At 40.3% G+C, this 19119-nt stretch overlaps 1 long non-coding RNA gene across 2 annotated transcripts; it reads left to right on the top strand.

Annotated features, from left to right (window-relative positions):
- Nucleotides 1-453: 453 nt before the first annotated feature.
- On the top strand, nucleotides 454-17068 carry LOC108399310 (uncharacterized). Of its 2 annotated transcripts, XR_012127934.1 has the most exons (4): nucleotides 454-2653; nucleotides 5425-5584; nucleotides 9285-9382; nucleotides 15191-17068. It is a non-coding gene; the product is annotated as an uncharacterized lncRNA (long non-coding RNA). The 2 variants fall into 2 exon arrangements; XR_001853618.3 differs by lacking the exon at nucleotides 9285-9382.
- Nucleotides 17069-19119: the final 2051 nt, after the last annotated feature.

The raw sequence follows: 19119 nt of genomic DNA, 5'->3' as shown, positions 1-19119 counted from the left end.
TTGTCCTGATTTGCAAGCTCCCATAAGCACCCAGCTGTGGGGAGCTGAAGGGAAATGAATGGTGCTGTGGTAGAGAAAACCTGTTAGCTGCTGGGGGTCCAGGGCTTCTCCCGGGCCCCAGACTTTTGCTCATGTAGCTTCTTCTCTCTCCATAGCAGTGTCCAAGGCAGAGAGTCTGACATGATGTTCTGAAGATTTGCTGAGGGCTGTCTAGTTGGATCCCCCTAAACACCTAAGAGAAATATGGGGAACTCTAACTTCCTTCCTGGGCCAGCTTGCTGGATGATATACCCTATTCTAACAAGGGTAGCCAGTGGCTGAAGACAAGTCACATCTATATTGGGGGGCTTTGCCATTTTGAGCGAAGGCACTTCTTTTCCAGTCAAAGAGACTCTGACGCTCACACAGGCGATCAGTACTTCTAATGGTCAACTTTTCAGACACAAACAAAGGCTCTACAAGAGTAATTTCATATTTAGTTTAAAACAGGAGACATTCCCAAATAACTTACTGTAAAGGAGATGTAACCAGTCCAGCATTGAGCCCCAAGCCCCTTTTTGGTGGTGACTGTGCAATAACTGGGAGTTTTTATGTCTCTTGTCTTCAATTTCCAGCCTAAGGGTTTGTCTGTTTCTTCGTTTTCATTGTGGTTCTTTGAGACATTTGATCGGGTCTGGTTAGATTTAGAAGTAAGCTGGAGCCAGGCTTGGGAGGGTCTTTTTTTTTCCACTTTGGCTATACTTACAAAGGGTAGAAAGGGTCAAGGGAATGGGAACAAGAATGTCATTTTGTCCTTTTGTCGCTGAGGACCCAATTTGATACTGCAGTGATTTGAGATGATTGTTCTTGAAATCATGAACTCAGGTAAGCTTCCTTACAGAAACGAGATGTGAGGCTTCAGACCTGTGGAACTCCTCCTGATCAGGTGACTGAGGATGAACAGTGGTCCTAGTTTGCCTGGGATGGTCCTGCTCCTGAAACTGACAGTTGTGAGTCCTGAAAATCCCCTGGGATGGCTGGATACCTGCTTGGAATTAAAGTTTGAGTGAGTCAAAACAACTAAACAACTGGGGAGACACACTTGGTATGTGTGTAGTTTTCATATCAAGTTTTAGGGGTTTAGTTTCTTTTTGGGTGTAGGATGGAGCCTGCTCACAATGGCTTCAACCAAAGGGCATTGAGGTGGAGAAGGCAAGAAGACCTAGAGAAAGGGTAATAGATGGAATAGGTTTTTGCTGCAAGACTTTGTGCTTTGAAGTCAGTTTATTTTTAATAGCAGTTAAATTTAGATAATAAGTGAGACATGTGAGAGCAACAAAGGTTGAGTCTAAGCTTAAGAAAATAATATCCACTAAAAAATAACAGGATGGAGCCTTGCTGTAGAGAATCTTCCTCAATTCTCAGGCAGACTTACATATCTTTTGTGTGTGTGTCCACTACATTTTACACCTTGTTCCGTTTATGTTTCAGTTTATGCTTGTGCATATAGGGTCCTGGTGAGGAGAGACATGTCTCTTCATTTTGGTGTTTCCAGCATCAACCACCATGCGGAATACATAGTGGGCACTTAATAAACTGAAAAAATTGATTAGTAAATGCACACCCTGGGGTAAGCGCATGATTAAAGGAAAATGGAAAGTTTTTACTTTCTCTTTCATATTCCTGGTGGAGCAAGATATGAATATTGGCCTTGTGGATTTTACTTTTTTTCTTTACATACATTTAATGGATATGCAGTTAGTTTATCTTTTCTTTGCTGAGTTAGAAAAAATTACTTTCCTCTAACAATGGGTGGGGAGGTAAAGGTGGGTGGAAATGGTGAGGGCATCTTATCAAGTCAAAACACAATTATCTGTCCTGCACTCTGGGCAGAGATTAGGCAAATACGTGTCCATCAGTCCAACCCGTCACTTTTCTCACAACTTAACTGTCTGCTCTCCATATGGATGTGAAAGAACATTGTTCCATCTTCCCTAAATGCCCTTGATAACTGCCCAGTGGGCTGCCATCTGTCCAGATGCCCCATAAGGACAACATCCCTGATATGCCTTTGGGACCCTGGTAAGTGCAAAGGAGACAGTGGATGGTGACCTCTCATGCCTTACGGGAAACTGAGGTGAGCATGTCAGAATCCTTTCCTCAGTCCTTTCCTCTCTTCTTCCCTCCTCCTATCCTCTGTGTGTGTGTGTGTGTGTGTTTCATTTCAAAAGTAATGTGTGCGTTTTATGCACAAAGGCTGAAACTAGCAGAATGTGGAGGCCCTCTCTTTCCAGAGCCCGGTCTTTTGCCCTGCAGCCCTAGATGTGATGGCACGTTTTGTCTTTCCCTCTAGAATCCTGGAGTTGGCTTCAGGCCTGTGGTCAGCCTCAGCACTGAAACTCTGCCTCTCAGCCACTTCTTTGTGTTTGTGACTCCATCAGGCTTGAGCTGCCTTGCCATATCTGCTTCTCAGCCAGGTGCATCCTCCATACTGGGACTTCTCCCTTCACCTTTGCCTGTTGCCAAGATCCTTGGAGGGCTGCTGCGGGACACCCCGGATATAAGCCCACCAGCCTTCTGGCCTGCTGCCTGGAGCAGCTTCCTCGCAAACCTTGAGGCTTCCCGTAATGCTTTCATGACCATCTCTCATCTGCACGGGTTAAATTGAATCTGGGTAGGGTGCTTTTTACCTGTATTATTTTTCCAAATGTATTTTATCAAAGTTGCCACAAAGTTGCCACTAAACTCAAACTGATGTATTCCAGGCTTTCTAAACAGGGAAACATGTCCTGTGCTGGGAAGTGGCAGGCAGGACGTGCAGGCTTGCTTTTTCAGCCTTGGCAGCACCGAGTCAGGGCTAAGCACTGACACTGGAGTTCAACAAGTGCTAAATGGCAGTAGAAAGGGTAGGGCATAGTTTTAAAGATGAACATGACATTAAGTAATCTGGCTCATAAAAGAATCCTGTTTCATTTTCAGATTCGTGTCTCTTCATGGTTGTCTCCCCATAGGGCTTCTGTCCTGCTTTCCCAGGAGGGTGGGCATCTTTGATTCTACCTTCTGGAAGGACCCCAAAGCATTGAAAGATTACATGAAGTAGAGACAAAAGAGTGAGGCCCCAAACCAGGGGTGTCCTTTTCAGCCCATTGCAGAGGAATCCTAGAGTTCCATTTAATTTTTAAGGTCTGTCCTCCCCAGTCCTGGATGTCCAGTCCCTTCATGAAGAAGCCCACTTGCACCCTGTGGGCTTGTGCCCTGTGCTCTCCGTAGGACCAGCATCAGACTCCAGCAGGGTAAGCCTCATGGCCCCCATTCAAGGAGGGAGTCATGTGTTGCAATACTCCACTGTTCTGGTTTCCAGAATGCTGGGTGTAGACTTTTTTAAACAGAATCCGGAAATGGCAAAATTAAATTACTGTGTATGTGTGATTCCATGTTACCGAGAAGTCAATTTACCCCTTTCTTGTAATAAAATGATGGAAATGATATTGCCTTAAGGGCTATTGAGATTTTCAGACTCTGAGCAGACTGTGGAGATCTCCTCTGGGGAAGCTATTTCCCAGCTGATTAATTGCTTGATAAATTAAGAAAGCATGGCAATGACCTCACAGTAAACAAAACGATGGGGCACCGGCTAACCCTGACTGGGAAGTTCTGGGGAGGTCTGTTCTCAGGATGATGTGCATTTGTTTCAAGTTGAACTAAGATAATAAAAACATACTTCAAAATATTAGGCTGCTTTTGCTTCAGTGATCAAAAGGAGAAAGGAGTTGTTTTAATATTTAATCTGGTTTATACCACAGTGGCATTGCAGATCTGCTCAGACCAGTTATTTTGAATCTTCAGTCAACACTACAGACACCAAAAAGGTCTGATGCCTGAAAAGAGACCAACAAGCTCCTCAAAGTCTCTGTGAATCTGACACTAAAACAGATTGCAGCCATAATAAGAAAAAAATTCATTATGCTGGACATGTTTGAAATAGGGGGATGGCCTGTGGAACCACAATGAAGAGAGATCAGACAAAAGCATTCAGTGCTTCTATTGTAAATTCAAAACTCCAATTTATGAGCAGACTTAGGACACAGTTGAATTAATAGGTTCATTATTCTGGCTAATGCTCACTTTGAACTGCAAAACACTGTGAAAATGTTAGGATTATTTGGAGGCATGAATGAACAGATCCTGAGTTTCCAAGAAACTTTAAGGGACATGCTTTGTACCTTCAAGATATTTCTTAAATAAGGTTAATTGCAAATGAGTTTCCCATAGAGGCAGCTGATGGTTATACAGCAATGTCAAACAGTTCATTTTAAGAATAAGTGCAGTGGCCCAGAAATAGGGCATAAAGTTTCCTACAGAATACATAACCTAAAAGTGGGAACTCATTAGGAGGAATTGTTTTCCTGGATGTGGGAATCCCCGTGAATCATGGCAGGAGAAATGGTGAAGACACAGGCAGTGATCCAGGAACTTAAATCCTCGAGGAGTGAGACGGAATGCATGGAAGGGCCGTAGATGTGACATGGAGGGCATCCACATGATGCGCTCTCCAGGTCTGGCTTCAAGCCGAGCTTTTCAGAGGAGCAGTGCACTTGCACGCAGAAGGGGTCACAAGTTTGGGAGCAACACTGAGGAGGAAGAAAGAGACTTTTCCCAGATTCCAGCCTGGTGGGGCGAAAGAAGTGGCAAGACAGCCACTCAGCCTTGAGCTCCACCACGGAGGTGGAGGCAATATTTAGAGAAAGGGTAGAAGACATAGGGTTTTGCAATTGGCAGACCAGGAGTTTCAGAAGGCCAAGTGGAAGTATTTGTAGGGGTCTAGGACAGGTGTGGTACTGGGTCAGAGTAGGTGGTGTGTGGATCTGTATGGGGACAAGGAATGACCTTGGGCCTGTGGTCCCCAAAAGATTTAGGGCATGGCTGGATCAGCTCTGGTGTTTCTTAAGGACAGCTTGATACTCGGTTTTATTTGGAGCATGTTTCTAGGACCACTGTTTTAGACCGTGGTCAGGGAGCTGTGATGTCGAGGAGAGAGGGCTTTCTAAGCCTGTGCCAACTGCTTTGGGTCCTCTGTCCAGAGCAGCCTCCCAGTGAAGAAAGGCTGCACATTCCCTTACCATTTGGGAAGACTTTGCATACTTTCCTTCAGCTACACTCTCAGAGCTGTAAATGTTAGGTCAAGGTTTTTGATATTGTCGTGACTAATGTGGTAAACTCCCCAATATCCATGTCACCCCAAATAATTCACCTGAGCCAATCATAGCGAGTGCCCAGTGCATACCAATGACTGGTTTAGGAGCAGGGAGGTGACAGAACTCTAGTCAGTGGGAGTGAGAGGGGCTCATATGGGGGGTGGGGAGTGGCTTGGGGGACACTTCAGGGGAAAATTCCAAGTTCCTTAAAAACCATCTAAGAAATGAATGATCCATTTTCTTTCTTTAGATGCTTTTGGTTGTGAGTCTGGCACAGTCTTAGCCATCTCATCTCCAGCCTGAGGCTGATGCCAATCACAGAGAAGATCCAAGTGGAGAAAACTGTAGAAAAGTATACCAGGAGCCCTGACATCACCCTCGGGCTGCCCTGTCTTTGGACTTCTTGTTAGGTGAGATAATACATTTTCTTATGGTTAAAGCTACTTTTAGCTGTAATCTGCTGTTACTCATAGCTGAAACCATTTTTACTGATACCAGTAAGTCCTGAAAGATTGCTCTTCAGAAAGCTGTGAATTCCCTACATCCAAACCTTGAAAATATTTTTTAAAAATAAATCTAAATGCTGTTTGGTAATAAATGTCTATGTGAATAAGACTTTTTGTTAACATTGGTTGTCTCAACTTGCAGAGTAGTTCTGGATTGAATGTTCGTGTCTCCCCAAAACTTGTGTGTTGAAATCCTAGCCCTTAGTGGGATGGTGTTAAGAGGTGGGGCCTTAGGGAGGCTGTTAGGTCATGAGGGTGGGGCTCTCATGACTGGGTCTAATGCCTTTATAAAAGTGACTCCAGAGAGCTCTCTCATCTCTTTCTGACATGTAAGGTTGCAGCAAAAGACTTTGCTCTCCAACTTGCCAGCCTACATAACTGTGAGAAATAAAAATTTGTTGGTTAAGCTCCCAGTTTTTGGTACTTTATTACAGTAGCTAGAACTGATCAGCAGCTTATTAAAAAATAGGGTGCCTGCATTAATAAATTAGGAGATTTTACTCTAAGTAATCCAGGTTTCTGGTTTCTCTTGACATCTCTGAGCTTGTTCCTGAAGAGCCGGTTGAGGCCCACTTGGCTTCCTGTCCTTGGTGGTTCAAAGTTTGACTCCTTCCTCGTTGGCCTTTATGTCACCCACCACGTGTGCTCACCCTCAGCTCCAGGAATGCTCCAGGACTTCCAAGTCTCTGCTTTGATGTGTTCACAGTCAAGGCCTCCATGTATGAATGTGTAGGGGCCACCACTGCCCCAGTTTGGGGAGCAAAGGCCACTTCACAGCTCTGTCCTTGGTATCCATGTGCCCTCTGGTTTCCCACAGTAGGACAACATCTGGGAACCTGGTTTATGATTTGTGCTCAACTTTAAGAATTCATGTCACTTATATGGGTGTCAAGGTTCTTATTTATAAAAATAAACCATCTGGACAGATGATCTGTGAGGTCCTTGATTATCTGTGAATCTATTCTGAAACCTCCCTGAGTGTGATATGTCATAATCTGAAGGGTCCAGAAATGGCAAGGAGGCAACCCTAACAAGAGCCTTGCCTGACATGGGGCAAATGGCTGTCACGCTCTTGTCAAACCCAGTCAATTGCTTAGCAGTGAAGGGCATTTCTGAAATACTGGACCAGTTCCCTTGGCTCATGGCTCTGTGTAAACTGTAAAATGCACACTCAACACTTGATACTTTTCATTAAGATTAAAGAACTCTCAAGTTCAAGTGACAGAGTATGTTGATATATTATTAGTCATAACACTGCTTTTCTGTCTTTAGAAGAAATTTTCCCAGTCATGGCTTTAACCTGATGTCCAGACAAAGCTCCCTGATTATATTTAATAAGAAAATTTAATAACCCCATATTGAGTACTTTTGCTGTAGACTTGGATTAACATTTAACAAATGAAGCTTTAGTTACCACATGGCCTGAAGAACAATCTCCCTGTGATGAATGTGTCTAAGTCTGCATGTACTTGAGGACACTGGGGGCTGGGAGAGACACACTGTGGTTGAATGACCCCAAAGAAACCAGCTCTACGGAACTGATGATGCCAAGATAGTAGGAATGACTTCCAGGACCCAGAGCCCCCTAATCATCACCTGCTGCTACTACCCAGTATAGAAGAAAACCATTGCTCTGGATACTTAGATACTTGACATATCTAAACAGCAGAAGAGCCCCCCAAAGATTTCCTTATAAATGGTCATCTAGTTAAAAATTAAATGTTGGCTCACTGTGGACAAGCAGTTGGAAGAGGAGCAGTAACATGGCTGAGCAGCTGGTGTTTCACGGAAACAAATCCACAATACAAAGAAAAATAGATCAGAAATGTCTCTATTTCATGTTGTGAATACCTCATAAACGTTATGAAACAATTCTTATTTACTATTTAGTAGAAGATTGTCTAGCCGTACAAGTATGGAGAGAATTTGAAAAAATGTAAAAGAAAACCTGTAGGAAGAATAAATAATACTGCAAGGTCTTTCCAGACTGCTATTCTATAGCTTTTTCTAGTCTGGTGGATGATATTACAAAAAATCTTCCAAGATTTTGCCATACTACTCCCTACAGGTGAACAGGAGTTTTGATTTACTATCGTTTTTATATTGATTATTGTGAAGATGTTTTAAGGAAACAAATGTGTAATGCAGATTTGTATATTTTTGTGGTTAAACTGGATAAATATAAATTTTGAGTTATTCTTAGTCCCTAAAATTTAGAGTTTAATGTTAATGAATTTTGTCTCATTTTCAGGTAAGTCTAAAATGTTATAACTGAGACAAAATGAGAGTACTTCTTACATATTTTCAGTCTACTTGCATGATCCACGATGTATTTTTATTAGATAAAATAGTTTTCTGGTATATACATATACATAGTATAACATACAATATATTACACATATAATATATATTATATATCATTGTATTTTACATTATATTACATTATATTATATACTATACATATTATATTTTAATATAGATTTTATATTGCTGTATTATGTATATCACATATAAAATTATATACTATAATATATAACATATATATCAAATATACGTTATATATAATGCATATATAATATATAATTATATATAATACATATATAACATAATTATATTTTAATAGTATATAATTATATATTATGTATACATCTGGACTTTCTTCTGCTAAATAACAAATATATATAAATCATACATAAACCATATATAAGTGTTAAGTGTAACATACATGCATATTATTATATTATAATTATATGCACATATAATATAAATTATAAATAATAATTATAATTTTTATGATGCATATTATATATAATTATAAATTGTAACATAAGCTGTATAGAACTGCTAAGTATACATGTATATATACATTATATATAATAATATAATATAATATACATTATAGATATAATTATAAACATGATATATTTTATATATATACACACATATATGTGCTTATACATACATATATATGTATATGTGTGTGTGTGTATATATATATATATATATATATATATATACTTACACTTATTCATTCTAACAGAACCTTATAGCCCTTAGTATATACTAGATCTTATGTGCTAAAAGTTCTTTTTTGTACCATTGTATCTGTTTGCAATCAAGATCTCTGGCTTCCAGATATATTTGTAATTGAGAACAGATGCACCCCTGGCCATGCTGGGTAGATTATTTTTGACTGTGGTGTGTGTTCCTCTAGGTTCTTCACCCAGAGGCCTTTTTACTGCTCCCCCAGGGAGGTGACTGGTGAGTGTTAGGGAGGGACCAGCTCAACTGTCCCCAGGGAGGACAAGTTATGGTTCAAGAGAAGGTGGGACATGGCTCCCATAAGCCCTGTCTTTACAGGCGGGGCAGGCCGCAAGGAAGGAGCCAGCCTGGTCCCTGGCAGATTTGCACCTATGTGTCTGTCTTTGTCACGTAAGCTCAGAGACTATTGCTGAGATTGGACAAGCCCTGTAGCAGTGTCCCTATTAGCTTCCAGATTCAGTATCCACATCCCTGACCTTAGGAGGATCTGTTGATCTGCTTCTCCATGGTGGGCAGAGACAATGAATAGATATTGTCTAATCCCTTGTTTTTCTCTGTCAAGCACTGGCATACCCTGAAGCAGGAAGAAGGGGGAGAGTATGTGTTGATGCTGTGGGTCAGCCAGCCACGTCAAGGGAAAAGAAAGATAAGATCATGGAGGTAAATGCTACCAAAGCGCTTTTGTTTCTTCAATACTTGGTCCAGAATGGACATGAATTCTGGACCCTAATATAATGCCTGGGACTTTGTGACTGTCATTGTGGCGTCTGGGACTGTACCTGTGCCCACTCAGTGATCATGGAAGAAAGAGCAACGTTTCCCATTTAGGCACACACCCAGATTCACTTAGTACAGGTAGCAAAGTGAGTGAGTGTCAGATCTTGGAATCTCTCTGCCTCTGTCCCATGTGGGGTGACCAGGGCACCACCCGTGCTCTCCTCCCAGGGACTCCAGATGTCCCCCAACTGTGCACTTGCTGTTCGGGTCACACACACTGATATGGAGCTCTTTTTTCTTTTTCCTCTCCCTTTTTAACTTAAAAAAAAAAAATTCATTCCCTGTTTAAGGACCTGCGAGGTCAGACATCAATTAATGTAGAGGCTTTGTTAAAAGTTACAATTCAGGAGGGAGAGAGTGTCCTGTCTCCCGCATAAGAGGAAATGTGTTGTGAAGGCACTGGGCGACTTATCTTTGGATCTTTGGGATAGTGTGACAGGACTGTGGGAGTTTAAATCCAGACAGAGTTGTCTGAAGTTATTAAACAAAGCAGTCTGGTCCCCACTGTGACTCAAACTGTTTGCACTGCCTTCCCTTTGGGATCAGGCTTGGGGCTGCCTCTGCACCCAGGACTCCTTACCAACCTACTCAGGAGCTCCAGGGGGATAGCCCTGAGTTCTAGGCTGTGCAAATCCACTGCAGGTCAGCCCAGAAAGGGGGTCCCCTGTGTCCCCTGTCCCAGCCCAGCCCTCCCAGGCTCATTCCCGGTACCCTGCTGTTTATTAATTACCCCATTAAAGAAAACTCAGGGGGAGAAGCAGTCACTTATTTGAGCAGAAGGCTGCCGGAGTGATTTGGTCAGAGTGTGGGGCTTGTGGTGGCTGCAAGAAGAATAATGAAGCAAAATGGGAGTCAAAGACATGAAACAGGCACTCAACAGCTGACATTTCTTTGTGGCTGGCTCCCTCTTTGTTGGCATGGACACTCAACTTGAGCTTAACTAACAGTTTAAGACCAGGAGTTCCAGACACAGCTTCAGAAGACAGGTGAAAAATATCCGCTGCTTGATGGGAGTGTCTACAGTTACAAGGCTGATGCTACAGTTTTATTTCAATTTTATTCGACATGAGGAAGACTGTACATGTGAATGGAAATGTTTATCATTAGGTGTTCACCCGCTCATGAAGCATGAAGCAGTCTGGTTGAAGCAAGGAAATTCTCAAATAAAGAAAAAAATTGGTAATTATATCTATGTACATGTAGATATGTATCTATAGATCTATCATCTATCTATCTACCTATCATCTGTCTAGATTCCAAAAGCAGTTGCATTTTTTTACAGATTAGCTCTTTAAGTGGTCAAGGACAGTTAAGCTTAATTAATGTGAACTTAGCCCCTTAAGTTAATAAACTCCCCCTTGAGGGCTCTGAATTGAGACAGGGAAAGGAAGTTGTCTGTTTAACAGCTATTTTGATGGCTAAGGCTTTTTATTGTATCATTTTCTAGATCTTGAATACTAACAATGACATATTGCTTTAATTTCTTTTTAAATCAAGAGTTAAACATTTTTTTGTTTTGTGAAACAAAAAAGTAATTCATATACCTTACATGGGAGATTTGAATTTTTTTTTAACTTAACTATTACAGCACTTTTCTTGTGCCTCTAACCCAAGAAACATTTTCCCATTGGATTACCAATGCTTCCACTAAGTCATGTCCTGATTTTGAGTTTTATTATTTCAGCTAAGGTGAACAAAAGCTCCATAAAGAGGGCAGTGAAGGCCCAGGTTCCCTGGCCTCTGGGGCTGTTTTTAGTAATATGCTTAGAGAACTGGCCTCTGTACTTAACATTTGACAGAATTAAGAAGCTTCTTTAGGGAGCTAATTTCCTGCCAGGGAGAGAATTTAAAACTCAGAAACTCAGGGAGTGAAATGTATTGATTAAAATACAGTTGTGGGAAAACAAGCAAGAATGTTCGAGAATTTTCTTCATATTTATGTGACCATCAGGAGAAAGCATTTTTTAGAACACTTTACTGAGGTCAATTTAAATACTGTAAAGTGAACAAATCTGAAGTATCAAGTTCAATGACATTATATGCATGCATACAGCCCTTTGACCACCATGCAGATCAAGATTTAGAAACTGACACTCCAGAAAGTTCTCATTTTTCACTTAATATCACTACCCCAACTTAACTACTGTTTTGATTTCTTTCAATACAGATTAGTTTGGTCTGTTTTTTGACTTCAGATAAAAGGAATTGAGTGCTATGCTTTCTTTTGTGCATCTGACTTCTTTCACTCAATGTAAATGGTTTTAAATTGACATACAGTTGAATTCATTTTTTTCTCTGTATACAGTGCTATGAGTTTAACACACACATAGATTCCTGTAACAACCATGGTCAGGGTCCAACCCCTAAATCTCCCTTTAGAGTCAGATGCTCCTTCCCCACCAATCCCTGGCAAACAAAACAGTGATCTCCATCCCTCAAGATTAGCCTTCTCCCAAAATGTCAGATAAATAATAGATATGTAACCTTTGCTACTGGATTTTTTCACTTAACATAATGCATTTGAGATTCTTCCATGTGTAGCAATATTTTGTGCCTTTTCATTCTTAGTAGTAGTCCCCATATGACTGTATCATGATTATTCATCCTGCTACTGATGGCCCTTCGTGTGCTGACCATTTTTTGTCTTAATAAAGCTGCTATGAATGTTTCTTTAGGAATCTGCATTTGACCTTCATACTTTTTTTGTTTTTTTTCTTGTTTTATATGGCACCTGCTTACTATTCTAATATTAAATTTATGACAGTCATTTCAGATTTCTAAACTTCATAAATGAGTTTATTTAAAAGAGTTTGGAAATTGATATGATTGCCAATATTTTATTTTTGCAACTATTTTTTTTTTTTTTTTGCTAAATATTTCAGTTGTTCTCTCCATCATTTCCTGAAAGGAAGACATTTTTTTTTTCACCACAAACAGGAGGAGGAAGAATATGGAGGAACAAAATACCGTACAGTCATTTAACTTTTGTGACTTCACTTCAATCATATACATTCAAAGGTAAATCTTTTAAGGAGTGTGAGAGTCTGGCTGCCGTTCCAGAACTCCAGTCACAGAGTGTGTACACTGGAGAGAGGTGGGGCTGTAAGGCATGAATCTTCCCCTCTCTCGGGAGGGCTTAGTGTGCAATGAACCCTCTGTCCCCTAAGCCTGCATCCCATGTTCTTCAGCTGAGTGCCATTCTAGTCTTTAAGAGGTTTGTTTGTTTTTAAGAACAACATGGTGCTCAAGGGAAAGCCGTGTGTTTCATCAGACATACTCAGCCATAGAACTAGCAATCTAAATTCCATGCTGTAGGAAAAATAGACTGTGACTGGCCTTGTTAAGAAATAGTAAATTGGACTTCACTTGGGTAGCTTCTTAAGGGATTTGGAAGGGTATTTTTAACTATATGCAATTTTTATTATAAGGAATGGCTTTGCTTAACTCCATCAAAAGCTATGGTTCCACTATGGCCCTACAGCAAAGGATAGTCCTTTGAATAGAATATTGCAGCCGTGGAAGTCATATGTCATTGTCCTTATTTTTCTCATTTTGTTGTGAGTAAAATTTCATTATGGATATTCATCAATTCTCAGATGGGCAATTAAAAAATCAGTAATTTAAAGGAATCATTCAGTGTTTCCATTTGTGAAAACACTTGGGATCTTGGTGTACGAGTTATTTCCTGACCCCAAGTTGCAGGCGGTGGGAGTAGCATCTTCTTCTCTGGTGTTCTTTAGAAACAGAGTTAAAAGAGGCACCATGTGTGAGGGCTGGGCATAGAGCCAGGCACGTAACACAGGGAGAAATAAATGTTAGTTCCTTCCTCTGCTTCATCATCCTTCGCCTCCTTGATCTTCCAAGGGTCACAGCTGGGTATTTACGGCTGTGGCTGGATCAAAAGATGTCAGATAGTGGAGATAGCTGATAGGTGAGTGTTGAGTCAAAGCTGAGGCTTTTCTGAGGTGTTGGACTGGAGATCATATGCAAGTTCAGGGTCTGGAAGGTGAGTGAAGTTAGTGTCCTGAGAGGGAAGCATTGATGACAAACATGGGCAAGAGAAGGTCCAAGGGATGGATGGTGGTTGCTATGAGGGATCCACTGGATATTAGGAAACAGAAGAGTGATTCCAATCCATTCAACAAACATTTATTGATCCCCCATGTGCGAATGAATGCTCTAAGATTGCAGAGTTAGGAACAGCCTAGCATGTGGCAAGTATATGCGATGTTTGATCATTGACCTTGTCAAGGACAGTCGATCTCTGCTCTGGCTTTAGTAACCAGGCTTGGGAAGATAAGGCTCATAGTGAGAATTGTGTTTGGGGTGGGGAAGAGGAGGATAAATTTCTTCATGGGCTGATGACTGTAACCAAAGACAGGGGCTCTGGGAGATCCACAGTTTAAATGCTCCACCAGGGTGGGCTATGCCCATTTCTGTCTGTCCCCCTTTGGTGGTAGGTTTCTTTGGTTCTGTGTGTTTCTAGAACTAGAGTTTGGGTTGGAAGGGACATGCTGTCATAGTTTAGGGCCATGTGGGACTTGACCATCACATATGTTCCATAATTATGACTTGTATACGCTCCCCTCCCCCACCTTGTGAAGCAGCCATTGACTTCCAGACATTACAGAAATACTATATGCATGAAACAGTTCGATTTTCTTCTCTTTTTATTTCTTCTTCCTAGGTAAGTAATTAACCACTTTGGAGAAGTAGATCTGAAATAATCCCATCAGCAATTGGCATTGGGTTTCTGCAAGTTTGGGTCCAACCACCTTTTTTAATATACATACAGTGTTTGTCTAGGAATTCTGGGGGGAGAAGCTTGAATGTTGGTTTATTTTATGTTTCCAACTAAGAGTGATTTCATAAATACTAGTAATTTTGCAAGGAGGAAACCTGTTTTATAGTAAATGATTAATCTTTTTGAGATATTTGAATGAGTGGAGAGTAGAATTGAATTCTTTGAACTTTTTGCATTAAAAACTTTTATTCAGAAGCAGTCTCCAACATTTGAGAATTTGTTTCTGGGCAGAAACCTAGCATTCAGACTAATATTGGATCTACATTATTTAAGAAAAAAACCCCACAGTTGTGTGTCTGCTGCAACCAAGAGTGGTGTATCTCATCCCATATACCTGTGGAGGGCTAGTCACCCCATGAATGGGGGAATCTAACGGTACACACACCTTTAGGCTGAGAAGCCTCGCTGGTAGTAAAGCTAACGTTGTTTTTTGAGGACAGGAAACTATTTGTAAAATCTGATTTGGGAACCAATAAGCTAAATTTAAGACTGAAAATGAAATGGAAAGAAAAGCATTTGGCAAACAACTTTAACTCTTGGGAGGGGAAACCCCTCACCTCACAGGGGCCGGCTCTTGCAGAGGTCCACTGAGAACCTCTGAGAATTGAAGGCAAAGGTGAGGCCGGGGCCCTGGGAGACCTGCCCGGCCGGGCCTGGTGGTGGGAGTGCCCAGCCTGCCTGGAAATACGGTCGGCACGTGTGCCCACTGGAGCCAGTACCCCGGGAGCCCGATCAACATTCCGCAGCCCATCAGCACCGAGGGAGGCCTGGAGAGGGTTTCCAGGGGCACTTCCGTTTCAGCCTGTTTCTATTTTAAAGCCTGGAGACAATTAAAGATCAGCGTCTGGTGCCAGTGTTTTTTGTTTTTTTTCTTTTCTTTTCCACAGTTCATGCTATTCTTAGAAGCAGTTGAGCCAGTGGTGGTGGATTCTAGAGGCTTTGGATCTTTTCCTTCGTGTGGCAACAACTTATTTTCCCTGTGGAGGCTCCGTGGTGCTTTTCTTCGGCTCAGTGGCACGGCTGATGCGACTTGAATTGCCCCTTCCCTGGGTGCACACACACACACAACGCGTTGGAAACCGAGCAGGCAAAGGGAAAAAGTAGGACCGACCTCAGCTGCTTTATTTATAGTTCCCGAAGTGGTGTTTGTTCAACTGCCCTGAACTTTTGTGGAAGTTCAAGTACAGGAACTGTTGAGATAGAAATGCTAATTGTATTTTTCAGATGATTTTTAACTATGAAGCTAAGGTTCATTGTTGGCAAAATGTACTATCTTTAATGTGGTCACATGGAATTAGTAAATATTCCTTCAGCCAGATTTTATTGAGCACCTACTATGCATGATGCAAAGTTATTTACGGTATAGTTTTTATCTTCAAGTGGAAGAAATAAGACATGCACATGGATTTCTCTTATAAAAATAACCAGGGAACATTATTACCCAAACAGTATATATTAGAAAGGTCATTTCATATTGAACTAGGAACATTCCAGAATGATTCAATATGAAGTAATGTGTGCTTTTGTATCTTTAAAATACTCCCTAATAAAAATTAAAAACTATAAAAGCAAAACAAAGAATACCTATTTTGAAATAATAAAATTAAACAGGAAAAAATATCCCTGTGGAGTTCAGCCTAAATGATACTTGAAATGAATACATATAATCTCAATTGCATATATTAGAAAATGAGAAGGACTGAAACTCATGATCTAAGTGCTGAACAGACACAGTGAAAAACAGCAATGATGAAACACAGAGCAGGAGGAAGGAATCATAAAGATAAGATGGCAATTAATGAGCTAGAAAACAAAGTAATAATACAGAAAATCAACCAAACTAAAAGCTGGTTCCTTGAAAAGAGTGGTAAAGCAGTGTCTGGCGAGAATGACCAAGTATAGGATGAGGGAAGGCATGAAAGACGGACAGGACATGACTACAGATGGAAATTTAAGACCTACCAGAGAATGCTATGGAAATGTTCCAGCGATATGTTTAATAACTTAGAGACTAGACAATTTCCTAGGAAAATGTCAATCATAAAAGTTGATGAAACAGAAAGATTGAATATACCTGTAAACACAAAAGAAAGGAATCGAGTTAATAATCTACAGTTTTTCTCTGCTGCACTCCCCTCTCCAGAAAACAAGCCAGACATGGCCAAGATTACAAAATCTTCAAAGAACAGATAAGCACCACTTTTTTCAAAGACTAGAACAAGGAAAACTCCCCAAATCATTTGATATGTGTAACCTTGCCAATAAAACTGAACAAGTAAGGAAAAACAAAGCAAGATTGTAGGCTGTTGACAATTATGGACATGAATGCAATGATCTGAAAGAAAATATTAACAAACTATCTATCCAAATTATTTTAAGAATACGTTTTTTGCCTAATTAGTGTTCTGGCCCCATTGTTGCAGGATTAGGAAATCTTTTAATATAATTGTCACATTTGTACATTTAAAGACGTGCAAACATTATTAAATATTGCTTAAAATTTTATGTCTATGTGAAATGTGAAACATGGTTGAGTTATTCTCTGTCTCTGGTGACAGAGGGTGAGGGATGAAATGGAGTGCTTCATTGTCACTAAAATATCTTATTTCTTAAAAAAGAAAAATAACTGAAGCAGAGATTCAGTTAAGGCTAACATTTCCTAGAACCAGTAGATGAGTCTGTCGGTAATTATCATTTTTCTCTATTTTTCCTGAATTTTTGAAATAGGACATGACCAAACGTTTTTAATTTAAGGAAAAAAGAAACAAGGCAAAATCCAAAACTTAAATAAATTACAACTTGCACTATTCTATTAATTTTTTCCATTTGTGTTCACTTATTCACTGTTCTTTAGAAAATGTTCAGTTTATAATTTATTTTTCATGTGAGACTAAGATAGTCAAGACAATGTCTTCTTGGCTTTGGTCTCCCTTAAAATATTTAATAACTTTTGATTAATATTTTAGAATTCTTGTTTTCCATCTATGAAAGAAAGTCAAGGTGATTAGAAAGTTTGAAATACAGGAAAGGTTAGTCCTCTCATCACTAGCCATCTGTACCAGACACAAATCTCCTCTTTTTGTGCCTATTCACTTCCTCCAAGCGCCCAGGGTCATCAAAGAACTTCTGAGGGTGGAGTTTCTTTCTTTCTGCTCTCTGATCCTCCTCAGGTTTCATCTGCTTTGTCTCTATTCCCAACATCCAGTTCCCTCCTTTCCTAATTATTTCCAACAGATAGGGAGGGACTCACTAATCACTGTATTAGAATATATATTAGAATATATTATCTAATTGTTGAGGTGAAGCTTCAAAGGCAAGTACATTTGCATCGAGTAATATTTGTACTATACAAGTTGTTCTATAAAAAGGAAAATTAGCAGTTGTGGGCACATGGATGGGATGGTATAAAAATGATAAATATAGTGATGCATGGAGTGAGGAGCACCCATCTTTGCCTGACAATGAAGACAATATGAAGGAAAAGACATTTGGGCTGATGAGTGAATACAGTTGGGCAGGCAAAGTGCACACAAGCATGCATGTTGGCATTGACAGTGGAGCTAACAAGGGCCAAAACAAGAAAACAAAATAAAACAACACACAGCAAAGAATGACTTGATCGTGGGACTTGAAGTGGTTTGGTTAGATTCCCTCCAGTTAGGGGACCTCATCCTCTTGCAGGAAGCCTTTTCTCTGTCTTTGTGCTAAATAATTCCTTCTATGGAGCCCAGATTTGTTCTTCTGAAGCTTCCTGGATATCACCTTTGAGACCACAGAGAACATAGGAGACCTCCCGAAGATATTTAAATATAGATGTGATGGTCTGGACCTCCACACATACACCAATGTCTCTGGTCCAGACCACACAACCCTCATAGCTTCAGTCCTTTCTCAGATGCTGTGTTTTCTCACATTTTTGGAATGCTTTCCCTTTGCTGCATGTGCCTTTGAAAATATTACACTCTGAAATGAATAGATACAGGAGTGACAGAGAATGCGAAGACCACCTTCCATCATTCTAGGTTTTAAATATCTGTAATCACAACCTGAGATCATTTTAGTCTTTAGTTCAGTGACATCATACTGGTACCCCGAGAGCTTACTGTCAATCAAGGCAGATACATCTATTTTTGTTTATTTATTTTCAAGTAATATCTGTGCTAGGCCTTGCTAACTTACAGGATGCTGGCATATGAATTAGAAGTCACCCTCCCTGGGTGGCGTGTCAGGAAAAAGGCACCCCTTTGGGCTGATGGAGGCAATGGTCACAGCTTGGTAAGTAAAGCTGGACTGAATTTGGGACCCTGGTTGCTCCCCTGCCCTGGGGCTTTTGTGCAGTGCACATAATACTCAACTGAGCAGGGTGAGTGGTGTCCTGTTTTTGCATAATTTTCTAGCTTCTTCTTTCCTTCCCTTCCTACCATTCTTGTTTTCCTCTTTCCCTCCCATTTTTGCTTTCAAAAAGAAACCTTACATTTCTGGTCATTCTATTTCATTTTGTTATAGGACTGCTTTAGCCCTCTCATTTGCATATATTTGCATTTTGTCTGCATGATGTTATCAGTAAACTTGATGAACCTCCTTTCTCTTTGTGCTTCCAAATTTTCTGTTTCTCTCCTTTCCCCTCTTTAAAGTGATATTTAAGTCAATGTCTTTTTAATTGAGAACTTAAAAGCTCTCTAAGGTTCAAGAAATTTGACTTTTTATAAAAACAGAAATATTTTTAACAGAAATTAACAGAAAAATTCTAAAAATGAAAAGATCCAATGCAACAAGAGACAGAAGTTGTCCTCATAGTGTCCTCATAGGTACCGTT

The sequence above is a fragment of the Manis javanica genome, chromosome 2, assembly GCF_040802235.1.
Source record: "Manis javanica isolate MJ-LG chromosome 2, MJ_LKY, whole genome shotgun sequence".
Lineage (NCBI taxonomy): Eukaryota > Metazoa > Chordata > Mammalia > Pholidota > Manidae > Manis > Manis javanica.
This window is presented reverse-complemented; position numbering and strand designations above follow the sequence as displayed.